The sequence below is a fragment of the Ooceraea biroi genome, chromosome 9 (assembly GCF_003672135.1).
Source record: "Ooceraea biroi isolate clonal line C1 chromosome 9, Obir_v5.4, whole genome shotgun sequence".
Classification (NCBI taxonomy): Eukaryota; Metazoa; Arthropoda; class Insecta; order Hymenoptera; family Formicidae; genus Ooceraea; species Ooceraea biroi.
The window spans coordinates 5,193,955-5,215,307 of record NC_039514.1 but is presented as its reverse complement, the minus strand read 5'-3'; the positions used below and the strand labels follow the sequence as shown (position 1 = coordinate 5,215,307).

Below are 21,353 nucleotides of genomic sequence, written 5' to 3'. Positions count from 1 at the left end.
TATATAGAATGTGCTCGCATATTTTGCAGCTTCAGTTGATACCTTCGCGTCATTTAATACCTTCTATGATACTTATCTAACCTATGTGAATAACTGAGGACTGTAGAAAAGTGCACTACAACGTTTAGGAGTAAATGTTTTTTATTGCATATGTTTGTTACATATTAACAACGTATTTCAAAAGGCTAATGCCAATAACTCACAATCGATAAGTTCCTTGTCATCGAAGTATTCGCTGTTTTGTATGGCAATGGTTATGTCGTTAGGATTATTAATGCTACGTGCGATCTTACAGAACTGTTCGTACTTGGAATCTACATGGTCGATGCAGTTTACTAACCAATTGTACATGTAATCGATACATTTATCGAGATTAAACATAGTTGTTAGTGTAGCTTCCATCATTATTGATCGCACGTTTGTTACTTCGAACCGAACACACTTCGTATCGTTAAACTTAATAAAGTCTACAGTAAGCGGCCCGATATTATGGGATCTACGGGTCGTTTATCAGTTTTGGAAAAATACTCCTGGATTAAATGTTGATGTTCCACGAGGCCTTTCCAGGTTGCCATTCCGAAGATCCATTCATTCCCTCGTTTGTCTCCCACAGCATCTCCATGTAACTCGGACCATGTCCCACGTTTATGCCAACTTCCAAATACTTGTGTTCCGTCGTTGTTAGCGCGTACCTTCTTCCTAGGATACGAACGCATCGTCGTCGGCGTCGCGATTGCGATGCTGCAGTATCACGCGCTTCGGAAGTGCCGGCCGGTGTAGAATTAGCACTGCGGAAAAATATTATAGGTATATTAGACATCACACCGTTGCTTATTATATCAATTGCTAAATATACTTACCAGCTTTGCTTCCTCCCTTCTGTATCGCGATTCTGCTCCATGTGTCTCTTGCTCCACATTGTTCCTTCTAGCTTCTTCTCTTCAGATCTAATCGTGCTCGTTCCACTGAACAACTAATGTTTGTAACATTCGCTCTTCTCTTTAAATATAAGTAGATATATAGGGCCGGTTCTAACGCAGGAGCAACGAGGGGGGGGCTGAGTCAGCATGGGGAAGGGGGAGGGGGCTGAGTCAGCAGGGGGAGGGGGAGGGGGATGAGTCAGCAGGGGGAGGGGGCGAAACTACGCAGTGCGCAAATGGCGGCTGCGCTATTGTTACCTATTGCATCATCAGCACTACTGTTATATACGCCTGGACCTGCACGAGCATGTTCAAAGTCAGGTGACGTCATTGTTTTTGCGTAGTAAGTGATGCATATATAAACCGGCAAGTGTGTCCGATCGAGCAAATGCTAGGATGTTCCTGTTGCTGCCGGACGATAGAGAGATCTTCGGTCTGACGAGGGAGCAGTTGCAGTACGTTCCGAAGATCATTCTCCTGGAACGATACGGTGACTACGTGGAAGGATTGTGGGACAGGTTACCGGACCACCTGAGACGCGATCCCGAGGTGCGACGGTACCGCAATTGCTGCGATCACTACACCAGCCCGGGCAGCGTACGCACATAGACGGACCGCCGCCGCGGATCATAGAATGTTACAAGTGTCGAGCGATCGAGGCGCGAGCGTCGCGCGGATCGGCGTGTGACAAGGGCACGCAGACGTAGACGCGTGATCGTTGACCCCGCTGTTCCGACGCGCGAAAATGCGAGATTGGGTCTTCAACGAACGCATGAGCACTCTCGAAGAGGACGTCGTCGAAGTTCTCGGGGACGATACTCCAGAAGAGACCGGGCCCGGGAGCGTTCAGCGAATCTCGGTGGTGCGTTTTCTGCGCGACCGCGAGGTCGATGTGCGTCGAACCAGCGAACGTTCCACGAGGCAGGGAGTCGTGATTCAAAAGAGGAGCGTCGCGGACTGGCCGTATGACGTACGAAGGGCACTGTACACGCGGATGCTGAGAGAGTGCGGGGAAAGTTACGCGTTACATAATTCCTTGCGAACCGTCAACTCGAACGACTTCCGGTATCACGCGGAGGACATCGCCTATAAGGTCGAGGACCGCGACATTGCGCTGTGCGTCACGATTCCCGCCGATCTCGGGCAGTTGTGCGAACTGACAGTGATGGACGGTATATATCTAACGACCCATATCTACCAGATACACGGAAATCGAGGAGTGAGATGTGAAATGTCGATAGAGGGAAGAAAATACGAGAACGAACAATCGAAGCGAGAGGAACGGACAAAGTTACAAAATGAACTGGCGAAGTACGAGGGCGTCCCGTTCTATGCAGAGCGGTTCAAGGCGATGAACGAGGACGTTAACGATGTAGAACGGCAGTGCCTGACGTGCGAACGACGGATGTGCAAGTGCTCCGAGGTGTAAGAACGCTCTCCGCCGCGCGAGGATGATAGATGAGCCTGAAGGCGCGGCCGGAGGGATGCCTATTCCAACTTCCAGATACGAATAGCCGGTTCTGGTCAGGGTGTACCTGCGGCTGAGTATCCGCGAGCGTCGTTATTAATGTACATCATTAGTGTATAATAACATATATAGAAATACATATATAGTGTTTATAAAAAAACCACTACTTCTTTATTCCAAATCCCGCGCGCGACAGTCCACCCATCCCACCACGCGTGCCGTCATCGGAGGGCATATTGCATCATCAGCACTATTGTTATATACGCCTGGACCTGCACGAACATGTTCAAGGCCAGGTGACGTCATCGTTTTTGCGGACCTGCACGGACGCGTTTACGGTTGCCTGTCCTGTGCAATGTCGTATGGACGCGACGTCTAACGTATTTCTCTCTATAATACTAGCCACTAATACTACATAGATGTTATACAGATAGATACAGGTTAGGGGAGGTGAGGAGGTTCAGCGCGATAAAAAGACGCAATTTGATCGGCAAAAAATACTGTAATTAACGTGAATAATGTGTGTACATACAGAACACACATATATATATACATATATATATAATGTATAACATAATATAATACAAGGAGACTGCTGGTATGCGGCGTGTAACTTAAAACAAACCAAAAACCATAACCAGCAGTTCGCAATCGAGCAGATTGTTCCGGTCGAAGTCCGCGCTGTCGCTTACGGCCCTGAGAGCGCTGGAGGGATCCTCCACACCCGCGGCGATGTGTCTGAAGGCGCGAAGTTTAGCCTCGGCGTGTCCGACGACGCCGGTCATCGTGGCGATCACGTGCTGGACGCAGTGCCGCAATCCGTAGAGGAAGCGCACCGTCAGTGCGGACAGGGTCAATCGTCCGGACGGAGTGTCTAGACGTATCGTTGGCTGACTGTTGATAGTAGCGAAGCGCACCGTCAGGTCACCCAGCTGCATGGGCGGAGGCGGACCGTGCTCGCCGTTAGCCCGCGCGAGGTTGTCGCAGATTATGGCTCTACTGTCCACCAGTCCCTTCCACATTTCGGAAGTCAGCAGTATCTCCTTGCCGGCAGTGTCCCCCAGCACGATGTGCACGACCACCGCATACGCGGTCGGAGGGATGCCTAGTCCTATCTCCAGAAACTTGTAGCCGGTCCTGGTCAGGTTGTATCGGCGGCCCAGTATCCGCATGCGTCTCACGTCTACGTTGGGCGTCGCGGCGACGTCTCTCCACCTATGAGTCAAGAAAACGATGATGTTGATGACGAATCGTGATCCAGCGACCAGCGCGCGCGTACCTTACACGTGACGGCGCTTCTTCAGCGCACCCCCGTCCTCCACAGGCCGCGGAGCTGCGGTCCCCAACTGGTCGAGAGGTAACGTGACGTGGTACATTGCGCAGTGGGCAGGTCCGCTACACTCGGAATATGAACGCCTGACTGACGTATCCTCAGCGGGACGCAGTTTATATACCCGCCTGCTCCCATGTATAAGCACGTTACGTAGAGGGGAATGCGTGGTCGTGCTGGGGGTCGACTATTTGAACGCGGTTCCTCAAATGTTCGGACATCTTCCAGCCGTTCGAAATTTCTCCGCACACGAGTCAGCTGTCCCGCTGCCGCATTTACTCCTGAGCGGTACGGCCCATGCATACGTGTCCAGCGGACCGATAAGGGGCAAGTATGTAATTGCAGCATATAGTGTGTAACGCGAGTACGGGCGCATCTTCGCTGCGTCAGCGCGCCACAGGCCAGTGTACGGGCTGACTATGGCACGCGTCTCGCAGCCCGTCTATTGTACAGTAGTTTATTCGTACACACACATACTTCGGGATTCAATTCCTTTTTTCGCATGTTATCTCTGCACTCGAGTCAGCTGTCCCACACTTCCGCAGTTACCCCTGATAGTGAAACGCGAGTACGGCCGCAACCTCGCTATGGCAGCTCGCCACAGGCCAGCGTACCTGCTGACTATGGCACGCGTCTCGCAGCTTGTCTATCGTACGGGGAGTGTCCCACAATCCTTCTTCGGGATTCAATTCCCTTTTTCGCATATACGGAGCGAGATAAAGTGACCCGGCCATCCATAGTGCGATTGTGAAGACGCGCTTCATCTCGCTGACACTGCGCGAAAAGAGCAAACCTTTCATATCATGCGCTCTATAAAGACAACGCATCATGCGACACTGTCATTCCTATTGTAACTGGCGACCCGAAAACTGTGCCCCGAGAAAATGGAGAATTTGGTGGATGTCACCGATGCTATCCACGCGGCGGCATCGATGACGGCGCATACCGCCGCTGCTCTGGCTGAGAAGACCCGCGAGACGCAGGCGGGCCTCAACCGTCTCGGCGCAGCGGTGGACGAGGCCTATATCTCAGAAATTTAGCAGATCATGTAAGTACAAACAAACATACATAAAACCAATGACCCGACCTATATTGCGAACGGTGTAACTAAGTGTACACTGATAGGCAGGAATGGTGTCCCTCGCCTACGTTCACGGAGCTACGTTAAGTGTGGCACTGACAACCGCTGACAACCGAAAATAATTTCTTCTGTTATAAAATTGCAGAATTAAATGTACAATTAAATAATATAATTACAATTATACTATAAATATAATATAAATACAATTATATAACTGCAATGGTATAGTTACAAAAATAAATATAATTAAATAATATAAATGTATATGAATAATGCTTTTTATAATTGTACTATTATACATTCAAAATTTAAATTTAGACCATAATATTCCTAGAATATTTATTTTAATTTCCTTCAATACTTACTAATAATTTTTTATTGTTATTAAATATAATTCTGCAATCTTACAACACAAGAAATTATTTTTTATTTGCGCACAATGCAAATTTACAAACGCGTGGACAGTCTCAAACTTACCCGCAATGATAGTTGTAATTTTATACAAAATATTTTTACAGCATATAATAGTAGAAGAATTATTACGCTATCATAAATAAATCAGTAATGAATAAGGATGCGCATGCATTTTGGCTGTGGATAGTATAATTCAGTATTTTAATAAGAATTAAAAATTTAGAATTAAATATAATTACAACTTTTAATCATTTTCGGAGAGAGAGAGCGGATCTTATAGATGTTTTTTTAGCATCAAACTATTAAATTGTTCGTAAATTTATAATTTGTGCTATTATGTATTCCGGCTTCCTTGTAAAGACTTTTTCGCTCGACGAAATTTGCGACGCCCAGTTCGCAAGAGATAGTAAAAATTCACCCCAAATTATTATTAAGCATGAAGGTCCGCTGCAGATCAATGTAGACGATCTCACATCTTAACGTTTTATATTTTAATAAGAATTTGTATTCTCTCTTCATCAAATTTCATCTCTTTAAATGATAAAAATATATAGAGATATCGCGGTGTCCTCTCCTATGTATAGCTGTGTCATTCACACTCGCTGCATTCAAGTGACAAGAGTGACAACTATGGGACACCACTAACCGGCAGCACGTCTTGTTATGCTTTCTCTCTCGCTCGTGTGTCTTGCGAAAAGGATGCAACATCGGAGCGCCCCCCACTATCCTTTCCCTTCACTCCTCGATCTCCTCCACGCTTCCACTGACGTAGTCGCAAACTTAATGTTGCACTTTGTCCCGACTACATATAAATATTTTTTTATCATTTAAAGAGATGAAATTTGATGAAGAGAGAATACAAATTCTTATTAAAATATAAAACGTTAAGATGTGAGATCGTCTACATTGATCTGCAGCGGACCTTCATGCTTAATAATAATTTGGGGTGAATTTTTACTATCTCTTGCGAACTGGGCGTCGCAAATTTCATCGAGCGAAAAAGTCTTTACAAGGAAGCCGGAATACATAATAGCACAAATTATAAATTTACGAACAATTTAATAGTTTGATGCTAAAAAAACATCTATAAGATCCGCTCTCTCTCTCCGAAAATGATTAAAAGTTGTAATTATATTTAATTCTAAATTTTTAATTCTTATTAAAATACTGAATTATACTATCCACAGCCAAAATGCATGCGCATCCTTATTCATTACTGATTTATTTATGATAGCGTAATAATTCTTCTACTATTATATGCTGTAAAAATATTTTGTATAAAATTACAACTATCATTGCGGGTAAGTTTGAGACTGTCCACGCGTTTGTAAATTTGCATTGTGCGCAAATAAAAAATAATTTCTTGTGTTGTAAGATTGCAGAATTATATTTAATAACAATAAAAAATTATTAGTAAGTATTGAAGGAAATTAAAATAAATATTCTAGGAATATTATGGTCTAAATTTAAATTTTGAATGTATAATAGTACAATTATAAAAAGCATTATTCATATACATTTATATTATTTAATTATATTTATTTTTGTAACTATACCATTGCAGTTATATAATTGTATTTATATTATATTTATAGTATAATTGTAATTATATTATTTAATTGTACATTTAATTCTGCAATTTTATAACAGAAGAAATTATTTTCGGTTGTCAGCGGTTGTCAGTGCCACACTTAACGTAGCTCCGTGAACGTAGGCGAGGGACACCATTCCTGCCTATCAGTGTACATGAACTTCCAGGCGCACCCTACGAACGTGTCTGCAGAATATCGACGAGGTGCTGTAGCACAGGGTGCAAGTATTCGAGTCGATGCAGGTGACCATAAACAGAGGGGTCGGAATGCAGTACATGCGCGCGAACACACCGCCACGTGAGTAAGTAATGCTACCTCATACGTTTCTTCGGCGTCTACACACGCTACACCTATACCAATGGTATAATATATGTACTCTTTTGTAGCACACCCCTTGCGGCCCCCGCAGAATAGTGGATGCGAGAGGAGCAACGTGCGCGCCCGCCCACACATACACACACGCACACGCACACGCACACGCGCACACACACACACACGCACACACACACAGAGTTATATAAAGAAATAATAAAGTAATAAAATAATAAATTATATATTATTACAATACTTACACATACCCACACATTTGACTTTTTGTTCAGTATATAACACGTAATGTAAAAGTATAAGAAAATTTTTTAAAGTATCCTCCGGAATACTTATAAATTATTAATATGTATGTTATATATGTCCGCCCGGTAAAAATATATTATCATATAAAACTGTACATAATTATATAGAAACATTGATACATAATTTTATATGTTTCTATATAATTATGTACAGTTTTATATGATGATATATTTTTACCGGGCGGACATATATAACATACATATTAATAATTTATAAGTATTCCGGAGGATACTTTAAAAAATTTTCTTATACTTTTACATTACGTGTTATATACTGAACAAAAAGTCAAATGTGTGGGTATGTGTAAGTATTGTAATAATATATAATTTATTATTTTATTACTTTATTATTTCTTTATATAACTCTCTCTCTCTCTGTGTGTGTGTGTGTGTGTGTGTGTGTGTGTGTGTGTGTGTGTGTGTGTGTGTCAATATTGTACGGCACATCAGCTGATATATGATATATCTAAATACATAATATATAATTACATTATGTTACACGATCTATAGATCTTGATCACACTGAGAGAATATCTAGTCTAACAGCTACGTAAATCTTCCATTCTAACTTCACTTGTATATGTTTCTTGGCAATTTGCTATAGAAATAACAGTAATCCGAATATTTACAGAACAATAGCGGTAAATTACCAAAAAGCTTATAAAAGTGAAGCTAGAATGGAAGAATTACACACCTGTTTCACAGATAATCTCTTTCAGTGTGACAAAGTTGCGATTGATAAAAAATCCGACATTTCATATTATACGACGTAATGCATATAAAACAATTTCCTACACAAATTATCATATCTTAAAATAGTAGTAACTGTGACATACGTATAGAGATATATCTGACATGCTGACATACGTTTAATCGAAAATTTTAACTTTTTCCATTTTAATGTGTACATTATAGTAAACTTCCACACCACCTTTGAGGTGCCACTAATGGTGCGTTAAGTTTTTGACGTGAATACGTCTTTTTTAAGTGGAAACCTTCGTCTGGAGCCCTATTATACCACATTTTACTATTTTGTCACATTAAATTATTTTGTGTACAGACAAGACATCTTTCGATTTTCAGTGTGATGTCAATCTTTCGCAGACATGATACCTTAGCACACTTTTCGATTTTCAGTGTGATGTCAATCCTTCGCAGACATGATATCTTAGCACACTTTCGATTTTTAGTGTGTGTGCCTGTTGTAGACAAGAATAATGTGTGCAAAATCGTTTGCACACATTTCGGTATTGTATATAAAAATGATATAATAAAATTACGTATATGAGAAATTATGTATATGAGCAACTAGTACTTTCATCGTCAGCATATAAAGTGCAACTAGTTTTCTTTGTCGTAGAGCAGGTTGCATATAACGTGTCAGACTGCATACGAGAGAAATGCTCTTCATTTACTGCCATATTCGCAGCTGTTTCGCCTCTGCTCTTCAACGCTGATTTTAATACACAAGTCGCATTAACACTTGTTGAAGAAAGTTTATTGCGTTTTTTGGATTTTAAATCCGTTAAAATTGAGAATGTTCGCTCTGGATCTGTATTTGAATTTGGAAGTGATCGGACAGCACTCAAAAGATTTCTCAAATTGGGATATTTATAAACGCTATTGGGCAAATAGCGCAGCAATATTTTTTTCCACATTTCATCAAATTCTAATAGAGATAAAATTTGTTTCTCTTCTGCGGTGAAATCAATGGGTAATGAAAACCACTAGTTTTTTAAAGATTCTTCATCGAAACCACCAATAGTTTTTGCAATGAAAGAAACATGCTGGAACGACGTGTTTCTATTACTATCGAATACGGCTGTAGATGGAATGAAAACTTGCAATTTTTTCAAAACGTCGTTAACTGGCAATCTTTTACGTATTTCCTCTGCAGCAGTTACGTAAAATTGTAAGCAGTGTTGTCGAACTTGTGTAACTGCATCAATGTGATCTTCTAATATTAAATTATCAAGGTACTTTTCACATTCTGATCCAACAAGAATATCATTTATATCCTTTTGATTTTCTTTCTGTGCAAAATTTATATTTGTGGCTACATCTTTCAAGTAATCTTTCTTCAGAAAGTTTCGACACATTTGCAAGAGAAAGGTACTTGATTTTAATTGCAATAAGTGGACTCTTGTTTCTGTGGATTGGAAGAATGTATTGAATGCATTAAAGAAATATTGGGTCATTAAGTATGAAACTTTACAAATGTAAAAGCGCCATCTTTAACATTTGTTATCTCAAATTTGGCGCCAGACGTCGGTATCAGGTTAGGTTAGTGTGATAGATGTATGTTCGCTCTTCAAATGTCATATTTGTTTGTTCAAATATCTTCATTAGTTTTATTGGTGGATTCTTTTTTATAGAACTATGGAAAAGTCCAAAATTCGTGTGATTTATGAATATGAGTTCCGCCGTGGAACCACAGTGTCGGAGACAGCTCGTAATATCAACGCTGTATTTGGTGAAGGTTCAACTACTAAAGCAACGGTGGGCAATTGGTTCAAAAACTTCAGAGATGGAGATTTCAGCCTCGCTAATGAGCCACGTGGAAGACCAAAGACAAAGGTGGATAATGATCACTTGAGAGCCGTAGTAGAGTCCGATCCATCTCAAAGTACACGTGAATTGGCATCGATATTCAATGTTTCCATACCCACCATATTGGTTCATTTAGCTGCAATTGGTAAGATAAAGAAGTTGGACAAATGGGTCCCGCACGAATTGACCGATGCGCAGCAGGCGTAACGTCTAGAGGCTTCCCTTTCTTTACTTTCCCGTCACAAAAATGGATCTTTTTTTAATCGAATTGTGACCTGCGATGAAAAGTGGATACTCTACGACAATCGTAAATGCTCACATCAGTGGTTGAACGCTGATGAACCACCGAGACATCACGCGAAACCCAACATTACACAGAAGAAGCTTATGGTGACTGTTTGGTGGTCCAGGTCAGGTGTTATCTACTACAACTTTATGAAACCTGGTACATCGATAACGGCTGAAGTATATTGCAAGCAACTGGACGAAATGATGCAACAACTTGCTATTAAACAACCGAAATTGGTCAATCGGTCAATGCCAATCCTGTTGCATGATAATGCTCGACCGTACACTGCACGACTGACCGTGGCAAAGCTACAGGAGTTGGAATTGGAAACTCTCCGTCATCCACCATATTCACCAGATCTATCACCTACCGACTATCACTTCTTCCGGAATTTGGACAACTTGTTGGTGGGAAAATTCTTCAATTCTCAACAGGCAGTCGAAACAGCCTTCCGCGACTTCATCGATTCCCGTACTCCTGGCTTCTATAGTAGAGGCATAGACCAACTACCACTAAAATGGCAGAAGTGTGTAGATAACATGGGCGCATACTTCGATTGAAAATAAATCATGTCCATGTGCCAAAAAATGCAAAAGTTTATGTTCTATTTGTAAAGTTTCATACTTAATGACCCAATATAAAACATATTTGAGGAAAAGAAAATAAGCTTTTAATTCTACATTATCTATCGTAGACAAAAGATGTATTGCAGATTTACATTTTTCACTTACAACCATTTCTTGCAAAAAATGTCTAATAGTACACCATGACTGAAGAAGTCTCTCAACGCATATGTAGTGAGACAGCCAGCGTGTATCACTTAATCTTACAATTTTGCGATACTTTTCTTGAAAGCAATCGCAAAATTCGTGAAAAATTGCCGTACGTTGCGGACTACTGTTAATATACGAAACTATTTTTTTAAAAAACTCGTCACAATGTGATGGTATCTTCGCACATGCAGCATGAGCAGCTAATGCAGAGGAATGACATGGGCATGGAAATATTAGTAACTGTTTACACATCTCTTTTAATTTAGTTTGAAAAGATAAATGTTTCCCTATCATTACAGACGCATTGTCACATGACAGGGCAACAATATTTTGAAATGGAATTTGTAATTTCCACATTTCAGTTTTAAATGCGTTAAATAACTTTTCTGCACTACAATCTGTTGTATCAATATTAATGAGTTTTAGTAACTGTGAGCGAATATCTTGCATATCAGAATCAACATATCGATCGAAAAATGTCATCCACTTTTCATTGCAGATATCAGATGTTTCATCTATGAAGACCGAGAATTTTGTTGTCTGAAGGTTCTTTACGAGATATTCATTCTCAGTGGGACATAGAACGTTATTAATTATATTAGTACATTTCCTTCGACCCATGCTCATACTTTTCTGTACAGGGTGAGGAAAAATTATTGGTCAAGCTTTCGCCAGTCGATTCTACTCGTCGAGATCACCAACATTACATCATAAACATAGTGCCGCAAAATTAACTTTCAAGGTCATTTTCAATGTCAAATTTTTTTATTGGCTTAGTCGATTCTACTCGTCGAGCTGAACAAAAGTCTCAAAGGGACCATATGCCGGAAATCAATATTTCATAGAGAAATTTTCGTTTAAAATTTTTTTGCCTCAAATTAAAAAAAAATCGATTTTTATGAAGTCAGAAAATAAATCTGATGCTTATAAAGTTCTTAAAATCATGTTCTGGATATCCTGATCATGATTAGCGAAAATCACCCCCCAAAAGTGACTCTGAAAAATACGTTTTCAAGGTCAAAAATCTACTTAATCTACTCTTAGCGCTATCCAGGAACAACGACGTGGACGTGGTAGATTTCTGTTCCCTTCGGGGTGACTTGATTACAGTGAGTTCCCCTCGCCTCTCACCTCGGGGTGACTTGATTACAGTGAGTTCCCCTTGCCTTTCACTTTATCGTCGTCGACGCTACCTACGAACAAACAGAACTGACCCATCGGCCCCAATAGCTCTGAGCAGTTGTGCTTGTCTGCCAGCTTCAATGTGACCACCGTTATCAATGCAAGCTTGGAGTCTCTCCACCAAATTATCTCGCACTCTACGGAGCACAGCTCGATTTCGTGCTAAATTAGCAACCGCCTCTTCAATGCGATCTCGTAAATCCTGAGCTGTCCTTAAAGCCCTGCTTGACCAATAAACAATGGCTTTCAGAGCTCCCCAGAAATAAAAGTCCAGAGGGTTCAGGTCAAGTGAACGGGCGGGCCATAAGTGTGGCGCAGGATTACGACCGATTCATCGAGTTCCAAAAACTCGTTGTAAAAAAGCGCGGACTTGCCTGCCGAAATGCGGTGGAGCACCGTCATGCATAAAAAAATTCGATTACGGGCATTCCTCGGAACCATACGTCGCAGTCGATGCAGGAGAGTATGACGTAGAAACCGCAAATACTCAACGCTTAACAATCGGTTTGGGAGAATCACAGGAGCAATATAATCATTCCCGAGTATCCCTGCCCAAACATTGACTGAAAAACGGCCCTGTTGAACTCTGAACCATTGCGTGTGGATTGCGTCTGCGCCAGATGCGAACATTTTACCGGTTCAAAATGGAAGTGCTGGAAAAACTGGATTCATCAGTGAACACTATATTTTTCAGAAAGTGCCGATATCTTCGGATCTTGCGAAGCATCCACCGACAAAAACGAAGACGAGCTGTGCTATCACCAGGTCGTAACTCATGCACTACCTGCACTTTGTAGGGTCGTAGGCCTTCCTCACGGAGAATGCGCAAGACTGTTTTATGATCAACCCCTACTTGCGCGCCTATGCGTCGTGATCCCATGACAGGATAAGTTCGAGCTAGAGCAATTACACGTTCCTCAATTCTCCAAGACACACGAGGACGACCTGCCCTACGGTGGCCAGCACCTGCAAAATTCATTTGCTCCTGATCATGTAATCATTAATCGAGTCGTTGAAATTCTCAACGATCAGGCACAGACCCTGGACGTAATGGTCTGCCATTAGCTTGGCGTCGCAACCAACTAGCATAAAGAGCTCGTGCTCGTGTGTAATTACCATAAGCACGATCAATTGCTCGAAGCATTAGACGTTGGTCACGCCCATCCCGAAGCGCCCGATCACGACCATCACGGCCACCACGTCGAGGCATGCTACAGCAACGTTATTCTTAGAAAAAATTTGGTAAAAAATTAAAACAATTTTTTTTATTTTACACTGAAAATTGATTCAAGATCAGCGGCGATCTTCTAATAATCACGAAAAAGGTTTGGATATGGATGGAAAGCTTCTTAAGCACAAGTAACGAATGTCTTATGGAGCGATATATTATTCCTCTCCGAGGCAAATGACCGTTGCTTTAAGGAACCAACAGCCGTTGAAATGTTACTGGGTACCAAGATACCCCGAAGTGAACAAAAATCTACCACGCCCACTTCGTTGTTCCTGGGTAGCGTTAAGAGTAGATTAAGCAGATTTTACATTCATCACAATTAATTTTACGAAATTGTTTGGCTTCTAAAAACTTCAAACGAAGATTTCTCTATGAAATATTGATTTCCGGCATATGGTCCCTTTGAGACTTTTGTTCAGCTCGACGAGTAGAATCGACTAAGCCCATAAAAAATTTGACATTGAAAATGACCTTGAAAGTTAATTTTGCGGCACCATGTTTATGATGCAATGTTGGCGATCTCGACGAGTAGAATCGACTGGCGAAAGCTTGTCCAATAATTTTTCCCCACCCTGTACATTAGGATCCTCTGCTAGTTGTTGGAAAAATTTGAGAATGTCCGGTGCACTTTGATGAGGTATTTTTTTTCTGCAATCAAAGCAGCAAATCGTATTTCTGCTGTCTTTTTACGCTCATCAAAGGACATAAGAGATTCATTGATATCATTTAACTCCCTCCCTTTAATACCGTTTTCTTTACACAGATTTAAATAACTTTCACTTTCTGCATGTCGACAAATATGTGAAAAGTGAGCAACAAAAGATTTATCACAAATCGTACACAAACATAACCTATTGTTATTGGGAACTTCACGCAACCATTATTGAAAATCATTTATTTCTAGCCATTTCTTTTTAAATACTGCTTCAGTTTTCTTTTTTGCATTAGTATCATTATCATCTGATAATCTATTTTCTTTAGCATTTGTTAAATGAGACGCAGAGTTTGCATGTCTAGAAACATGTGTTGAATTGCACGAAAAATTTTTCTTACAAATAGGACAATGAAAAAGACTATCATCACAGGATACTATACGTATTCAACATTTGTATCGATCATCATGGAGCTGAGCTTCCAAAAACCTTCGCTTAGCTCTTTTTGTTAACTTATCACTCATTTTAATATGCAAAAAGAACGAAGAATATGAAAGTAAACGATAAGACAAAGATAAGGATTATATTAGCAGTAATGTATCAACAGTTTTATAGTAACAGTATTAACAGCATAAAAACTTGGAAAACTTACGAATTGCGATTGTAGCGACCTTAACACCAAGATTCAAACAAGTGTGACATCCTGCGATGTTCAATAACCTTAAAAATTTTATTTTTGCTTATTGAACACATTTATGCATTAATCGCTAGAATTACGGTATAAACTACCAACATATTGTTAATATTATAACTTACCAGTGACACTTATCGTCAACCAAGGTACATCATAAGTTGTTACCGACAATGTATAACCATATAAGACAGGTTACCGGCAAACGCATATTCACTACTTGACCAATAACCGACCTTCGATAGGTACCAACTATTGTATCGAACATATTACTATTTTATTTTATTAATCATTATTAATGTTGCTAATCAATAGTTAAGAAGGAAAAAGGAAAAATCCAAAAAACACAAACGAGTAAAACCAATACAATATACTAACATTTAGAATCATAGTTATTACCTAAGTTACGCAGTAGCCTTTTATGAACGGGAATAGATACATATATATATATATAAAAGAATGAAAAAACCATAAAAACATGCATAAAAATGAAAATCCACTTAAAAGCCATTATAATACGTTTTAATACTGTAATTGTAGTAATTTTTAGATATTTCATAACGTTAGCTATTAGACATACTATATACATATCAATAATTTAGGGCGTCCTTATAACAATATATTTTATGTACACTGTTACATTAAGGAGATCAATTAAATATAGGAGCAAATTACATTTTTTAAATATAATAAACTTTTGTTATAAACAAACAAATTTTATAATAACAATCACATTTATGATATATTTAATTATACGATTATATAGTCATCTGCGAGTATAACAAAAATGCATAGAACATTTGAGTGCATTTGTTATGAAAAAACCATAGGTTATTGTTTATAATAATTGAAGAAATAAGGTTAGATGAATAAAAAGTATATAATAATGGTCCATGGACCATATCGAAGGACCGTAGGAATTTGGAATTTTAAAACAGTCAAAATTTTTATTTGTTAACTAAGCGATGAAAATCTTAACCGTTGGGAAATAATTTTTTATAATTATATAGCGTTATTGTGGGTAATAAGAGGAACTCAACGGTACCATCAAATTTATAAAAAACTCATTAATTTAGAAATGACCAACAACTCTCGTTGAGCACCATTTTTCGCCAGTCTGATGGTACCTGTGGAAAAATTTTCGTTTTAACATTATTACTTCACGAGATATTGCAAAAATCGAAAAGTCACTATTTAGTAAACAAATATACATTAATTTTTATTACGTTTGGTGTAAAAGATTTTAATAAATTATCAGTAGTTTAAAGGTTATATGGATTTAAACAAATTAAGTTAAAATCAAGTAATTAATTAATAATTAACTATGAATAACGAAAAACCAATAGCGAAAAACATATAGATCATTTAATATAAGCATTTGATTATTACATTATTAGTTATTAGCTCGCTGTGGCATTATGGTTCATTATTCATTTAATAAGAGTAATTATTTAAATATACCATCATTACTATTCATATAACATTTAGTTAATCAGTTACAATATATGAATGATTATTAATCGTAGAATAAAGAACATTATAATAATGGGTTAAATTGTAAACTTAGGCATTTAGTTATTTTATATGGACCACATAGCGTTTACAACATTTCGTACGCTTTGTAACGTTTCAAACACTTTAAAGCGGTTAAGGGACTTCATACGCTTTGTAACATTAAGTTGTTAATTTGTGAAGTAAGAAACAATTATAATGCATTAAATTGCAATGCTATTAATTATTTTAATATTACTTGTATTGAATTATTAATTCATTATTTTATTTAATGGAAGATATTATAATGACTAGCATTAATATAACAACTAATCAATAGGTTAAGGTATATGAATAATTATTATTAATAAGAAACGTTACAATAGTCCGTTAAAGTATAATACACAAGGTTACTCTAATATTAATTAACTGTGAATGCATTAAATTATTATCCAGAGGTACAAGAGACCTTATAAATAATTAATGCATAAGGTTGTGGAAATTTAGGTTAAACTAATAATTTTAATATTTCATTTGTTGGGATTGAATAATACAGTGGACAAGGTGTTAATTGAAGATTATTTCATTAACAGAAAATATCACTTATAATTTAGTATCATTATTGGTTGATTCGTACTACTACCATGTAAGGTTACCTTTATATTTTTTCATATCTTAATATTAATCATGCAATATTCGCATTTTAAATTAGATATATTGTCTTTATAGGTTTATTAAAGATTTTTAATATTAAAATAAAAGGAAAAAAAAAATATTTAATAACGGGGCGCGAACCACGATATATTAAACTCGATGCTTTACTTCCCTACTTGCTATGTGCTCCCGTTACTAATACTTTATATTTTTTCATATTTTTAATAGTAATCATGCAATATTCATGTTTTAAACTAGATATATTGTTTTTATTGGTTTATTAAAGACTTTTAATATTAAAATAAAAGAAAAAAAAGGAAAAAATAATTAACGGGACGCGAACCATGAAATATTAATTCTTAAGGCGGCGATTTACTGACGCCAGATTAAAGTAATAATCGGTGTCCACTGTCTTAATCAAAAGACATAACAGTCTCTTCGATAAATTTAATCGTTAAATTTTAGTTGACTGAAAGTCATACCGGATGTTCCGATTATTTAGTACGGAGAAATTTCTGTTGACCATAAGTCCCAACAGCTTATGCGATAAATTCGTACTGAGAATTTTATGTTGAACATTGGGAGAAAAATAATATTATCTAACCAAAGCATTGAGCTCATCGTCCCCACCAGACTTTTCAAGGTCTCGATCCCACCATTAATAATTTTAAGAGCGGGGAACCAATCAGCGATCAAGGCGTAGCCTCCCTACTATTGTAACTTTGCATTTAATTATAAGGTCCCCACTTTTTGTAACCCCTTCTCGAGCGACAGGGACTCAGCCCTAAAATTTTAGTATAAGACTTGGTGCAGTAGCAAGGGAGCGTCACCTTTTTGGAAGACTCTTGACTTATTATTTGATCATTACTTTCGTCACTTCGCTTTATGGCAATACGTCGCTAATAAAGCGTCTACCTAACTCAGTACTTGTCAGTCACTTATTATTTGCTTCTTGAAGTCACTTCGCTTTATAGCGTTACGTCGCATATAAAGCGTCAACCTAACTCAGTTACTTGTCAGTCATTTATAATTTGCTATTACTTGATTTGCATTATAGCGTTGAGTCGTTACTAAGGCATCAACCTAAGTTAGAATCAGTGGAGTTGTTTAACAATTATTTCTCGCTGCTGCTTGTTAAGTGCTTCCTGGCCTGAGGGTCCAGATTCCTGCGAACACTTGTGAGTAGATTTGTACCTAGTTTGAATTCTTATTGTATACCACTATTCTTAATTGTTGTTTACCAACTCATAAGACTTTATTTTATATTCATACGACATTTGTATTCAATCCCTTTGTAACACAATTATATTATATCTACATTCAGTAACAGTTTACTTATTAATTCATCATTTATTTTGTAACTTTTGTACCTTCTTTACATTAATTAATTATTCATTTATATGATCCTTAAAATATTCTTTAAAAGATTTATACTACCTTTTCTTATTTTACTTGGCGTTTATCCGCTGATTGTCCGACTTCTTTTAGTTTCATTTTATTTATACTATTTCCAGCTATATTACCACTAGGCGATACCATTTATGACTATACTACTAGCATCAATTTGCTCGTATTATCAGCATAATTCCTTATTATTTCACTCCTTATTATTTTATTTGTTGATCCGTTACTACTTACAGTTATATTATTAAGCGTCCATTTCGTTTATGATACAACCCTTTAATACTTATACTACTTATAGCTATACAATAGGCTATACACCTTTAGTTATATTATTAAGCGTCCATTTCGCTTATGATACAACCCTTTAATACTTATACTACTTATAGCTATACGATTGGCTATACACCTTTAGTTATATTATTAAGCGTCCATTTCGCTTATGATACAACCCTTTAATACTTAATCTACTTATAGCTATACGATTGGCTATACACCTTTAGTTATATTATTAAGCGTCCATTCCGCTTTTGATACAATTTTTAATTATCCTTAGAATATTAGTATTACCTATAATTATACTACTAAGCGTTTACTTCGCTTATGATATAAATCTTTCATTGAGTTGTACTACTTATTCATTCTTTTTACTACCTATACTAATCGGCGTTTATCCGCCTGTGATATACCTTTGTCATTGATTCATATCACTATTATTTTACTTATAAGTTATTATATCAAGCGTTTAATTCGCTTGTAACATGACTTTAATTTAATTCATACTACTTATTTACTTGTACTACTTACCCTTATATTGTTGGGCGTTTAATCCGCTTGCATTACAACTTTTTATTAACTTACTTATACTACTTGAGTCATTCTACTTGAGTTATACTATTTAATTATTTGGTTAGTACCAGTTATGTTTATTATTTTCCTTTGTCGTTATTATCTAGATTTAATACATAGTAAGAAATAATACTAGCATCATAAAGTCATAGACTATATTTTATTAATCAACAATTATACATTCATAGTTCGATTCTGGAAGATAACCTCGTCATCATTGTAAGTTGATCCAAACTCTCTCCATTCCCGGGTAAAATCGGTGTATGCAGATTGACCCTAAATCAAAAGAGAGTATCTGATGTTAAACTACCGAGGGCTAGGTTAGCACAGAAACCAGGTTAGCAACGTTCTCACCTCCCCGGACGTGACAGGAGCATTGGACAAAACGCCAAGACACGTATTTTTTTGGCCTCTAGAATCACCAAAAACATTGGCATCCCGATTCTCGATGTACTGGATGTAGTGTCCCCTTGTAAGTGTCGAAGACAATCAATTAATCCATTTTGCACATCTCGAGGATGCTCATGAAGTTTGGGAAGCAGTAAAAAGAAGATACGAGCGTTCTACTTTTGGCAGACGATTGTACCTGCGAAGGAAGTTGTACAGCATTCATTATCGCGACGGGCAATGAACGAGCATATCGACGCCATTATGGAAGTGGTGAGTCTACTTCGTGGATCCGGGAAACCATTAGAGGACGAGGAAGTCGTTGCTGGTTTACTCGTGAGTCTGCCAGAATCTTATTCAGGACTCGTCACAGCACTCGAAGGTCGGGACGAATCCGATTTGACGATTGAATATGTAACCGGTAAGATTATAGACGAATACCAAAGACGAATCGAAACAGGCGACTCTAATACAAATAATTCCGAGACGGCGTTGAAAACGTTCCCAAAGTCCAGCAAAGGCGGATCGGCATATCACTCAATATGGCAGTTCATACAAAAGTGAAATAGGAGGCACACCTGCAAGTAACAAGAAAGTTAAGGATACGTGAGTTTGTTTCTTTTGTAAAAAGCCGGGGCATATTAAGGCAAATTGTTTTAGTTTCAGACAAACGTGTCACAAAGATACAGATGTAGAAGCAGTAAAGTCCTCAGCAACAGAAAAGAACAATATTGCTAATCACGTTACGTTCCAAACGTCGAAGAAAGTACATGGTGCTAATATTGGAAGCGTAAATGCTGGTGGAGGATGGTACATAGATTCCGGTGCATCCAGTCATATGACTAACGAAGAAGGATTTTTCTCAACGTTGAAGAATACTGATGCTTCTGTGTTCTTCGCGGATGGATCGACGATCAAAGCGGCCGGAATCGGAAATGGCTGGTTGAAATGTAGACATCCAGATGGGAATGTGTAATCAATAGAGATGAAGAATGTGCTCTACGTACCACAATTAAAGATAGTTTACTGTCAGTGGAAAAGATAACTCAACAAGGTTATCGGATGACATTTGGAGGTAATATATGTAATTTTTATTAAGGCAGACGAAATATTGCACGAACAGAAAACGAGGGAAATTTCTTCAGATTGAAAACGATTAGAAGTAAAGAATCAGCTCAAAAGGCAAAGTAGCAGTAAGTCTTCATCAATAGCATCGTCGGTTGGGTCACAAGTATACAGTCGCAATTAAACGTTTAATTAAGGAGAAACATGCTACTGGCATTAAAATTATACCAGATGCGAAGGACATTATATGTGAAAACTGTATTAAAGGTAAGCTGGCTCAAACAAAATTTCCGGAAAGCAATCACAGAGAAAATGAGCTGATGAAACTTATACACTTTGACTTATGTGGTCCAATGCAAACGGAGACTCCAAGTGGAAACAGATATTTGCTAACTCTGATTGATGACCATTCACGATTCACAGTTGTAAGGATGATCAAGTTGTGACGCAGCTATTGCTACGTCACGGCTGTCTCGCGCAACAGCTAGCGGCGCGACGCCTGCGGCCCCGCGGACCGCCATACGCCAGGCCCCACCAAGCGCCGTGGCCCCGCCAGGCACCGCGAGACCACCGGTACCATTTCCAGACTAGAGCTCTCCCGCTCTAGCTATCCTAAGCCTGCGAGCCGAGCAGCAGTTTCTAAGCCTGCGTCTTGAGCAGCATCTCCGCCGAAGCCTGCGAGTTGAGCAGCACTCCGCCT

The 21,353-nt window shown here is 38.5% G+C and overlaps 1 pseudogene; it reads left to right on the top strand.

Moving 5' to 3' along the window:
• The first annotated feature begins 9,816 nt into the window (after positions 1-9,816).
• Positions 9,817-10,836, top strand: LOC113562508 (annotated as a pseudogene).
• The last annotated feature ends 10,517 nt before the right edge of the window (positions 10,837-21,353 follow it).